This window comes from Malus sylvestris, chromosome 16, assembly GCF_916048215.2.
Source record: "Malus sylvestris chromosome 16, drMalSylv7.2, whole genome shotgun sequence".
Classification (NCBI taxonomy): Eukaryota; Viridiplantae; Streptophyta; class Magnoliopsida; order Rosales; family Rosaceae; genus Malus; species Malus sylvestris.
Window position 1 is genome coordinate 32,223,301 of NC_062275.1, and position 2,788 is coordinate 32,226,088.

The 2,788-nt window shown below is 37.3% G+C and overlaps 2 pseudogenes; both read left to right on the forward strand.

Moving 5' to 3' along the window:
* The first annotated feature begins 1,060 nt into the window (after window positions 1–1,060).
* LOC126606513 (xyloglucan endotransglucosylase/hydrolase protein 22-like) lies at window positions 1,061–2,347 on the forward strand (annotated as a pseudogene).
* Window positions 2,348–2,357: 10 nt separating this feature from the next.
* LOC126609293 (uncharacterized) overlaps window positions 2,358–2,788 on the forward strand; it is a 3,506-nt pseudogene continuing 3,075 nt past the window's right edge.

Consider the following 2,788-nt stretch of genomic DNA (forward strand, 5'->3'; position numbering starts at 1 on the left):
TCCATAAACAATGACTTAAATTCTAGAAACAATGACTTAGATTCCAGAAACAGTCTACGTTTTAACCTTTGACTGCTTCTTTTCTTTCATGCATCAGTTGATTATATTTAAGAAACATAGTGCTTATTTTGCTTCGAATCCAAATATAGTGAATTTCACTATTTCTTTTCTAACTTACTTTAAGAAACAGTGTGTCTATTTCATTTGGATCCAGAAACAATGACTTAGGTTCCAGAAATAGTAACTTAGATTCCATAAATAGTTTATTTTTACAGTCCAGTAACAGTGACCTGTCGTTATTATTGAATAGCATGCAGATCTCAAATTTATTTTCTGGAGAAACAAATAATGAACTCCACTGATGAAGAAAATTTGAAAAACAGTACCTCGAATACACTATGAATAATAATGACGATCACATTTCAACGAAATAATACAAAATATAAATTAAATAGCACAAAAATCTATATTTTTGTTTCAAAGAAAAAGAAGAAGGTCTGCAAAACAACGATGAATTTCATTAACGACGAAAATATGGAACTCAACCTAAAAATATTAGAGGTAAAATTGACAAACCATAATTTATTATAGTTGAGCCATTTTTAGTTGGACTACTTTAATATGGACCTTGTACTAATTATTAAACAAAACTTATAACATGATTTTTGATTAAAACTAAAACTTTTCAAACCATTTTCATTTGTTTTTTATTTTTTTATTTTTAATCTTTATAGAGAAAGAAAGAAGAAAAAAACTGTAAGAGGTGGGGAGGGAGTAAAAAGTGGAGGGATCGCATTCCCACCCGACATAAAAATGCAGCTAAAGAAGAAAAAGAAAAAGAAAGGAAGAATCCAAGCAGAATACAAAAGCGCGTTTTATAATATTCAGAAATTTGTTTGGTTGTGTTTTGCTAGTGCGATCTCGACAGCTACCTGTTTTTAGGCCAACCGTGCACAGCTGAGTTGACTGAACCTTCCTTCCAAACTTCAAAATTCCAATCACTTTCCTCACCTTCCTTCCAAACTCATGGGCACATCCCCTTCCTATAAATACCAATAAAACTTCTTGTTCATACCAATCCGCTTAACTCACTCATATCAAACATATCTTTGTGGTGGCTCCTTTCTCTCTTCAAAACTTTTGTCAATGGCTTCTTCCACCTTAAGTGTTTCCTTAATGTTACTTATTCCGATGTCTCTACTAAGCTTTGTGGTGGCTGCTGGCTCTGCTGCCGACTTAAACCAAGACTTTGAGATTACATGGGGGGACGGACGTGCTAAGATTCTCAACAACGGCGAGCTTCTTACCCCTTCTCTCGACAAAGCCTCCGGTTCTGGATTTCAATCCTAACACGAGTATTTGTTCGGCAAGATCGACATGCAGCTCAAGCTTGTCCCTGGAAACTCCGCTGGCACCGTCACAGCCTACTACGTATGTTTTCATTCATTTCGAATATTCATTTCCTTCAAGTTTTTTAGTACAAGTATGATAAACTCAAGTTTAGGTCAGTTAGCTAGAACAATGTGGACCTTTTCTCTAGGAACGGCCGGAGTTTGAATCCCATTCTGACTGATTTTGATATCAATTTTGTTGTTAATTCATGCAGTTATCATCAAAAGGATCAACATGGGATGAGATAGACTTTGAGTTCTTGGGGAACTTGAGTGGAGACCCTTACATTCTTCACACCAATGTCTTCAGCCAAGGCAAAGGCAACAGAGAGCTACAATTCTACCTCTGGTTTGACCCAATTGCCGACTTCCACACATATACCATCCTCTGGAACTCCCAGCGCATTATATTCTCAGTAGATGGAACTCCCATCAGAGAGTTCAAGAACCAAGAGTCGAACGGCGTTCCGTTTCCAAAAAGCCAGCCGATGAGGATATACTCGAGCCTGTGGAATGCCGATGATTGGGCAACGAGGGGAGGACTTGTGAAGACCGATTGGAGCCAAGCTCCTTTCGCCGCCTCACAGGAATTTCAGTGCTGAAGCGTGCGTCTGGACTTCTGGAGCCTCCTCTTGCAGTTCTGCAACTTCAAGTAATGCTAACAATGGAGCTTGGCTTTCTCAAGACTTGGACTCTACGAGCCAAGACAGGCTGAAATGGGTGCAGACCAACTACATGATTTACAATTACTGTGCTGACACCAAGAGATTTCCCCAAGGCCTCCCGGTGGAATGCACCGCTTCATAGAATTGAATATAATTAATTAGGATAATCTATTGTTTCATTGTTTTGTGTAATCATTCATATTTTAATCATTAAGTTGTAAGATTAGTACTAATTCTTCGATTAATTGAGATATTGTTACTCTTTTAATCAAATACAGCACATTTTATGCAGTGTTGCACTATGCTTCTGTTGTAAACTAAACCACACAACCAAGCAATAAACAAAACACAAACACAAATTTAGAGTTCCTCCAATATAGGGGTGCCTCTCTAACAACGGAAGCTTTTATAGATAACCAATGAATACAAGAGAACTCACAAACACAAAATGTTCTCTCGTATACAAACTGATGCGTCTCATATGCAAACTGATGCCTCTCAAACTCACATCATACAAACCCTATCCCGCAACCATCTATTTATACTAATAGATACCGTGGTTTTACACAAAGTCCCTAGAATACAAGAAATCAAATCCTATACTAAAACCGAATCCAAAACAAACTAGGGAACGTACTAATAAGATTCTCATTTTTGAATATTCATTTCCATTAAGTTTTCTAACACGAGTAATTGTTCGGCAAGATCGACATGCACCAATCGGCATACGCA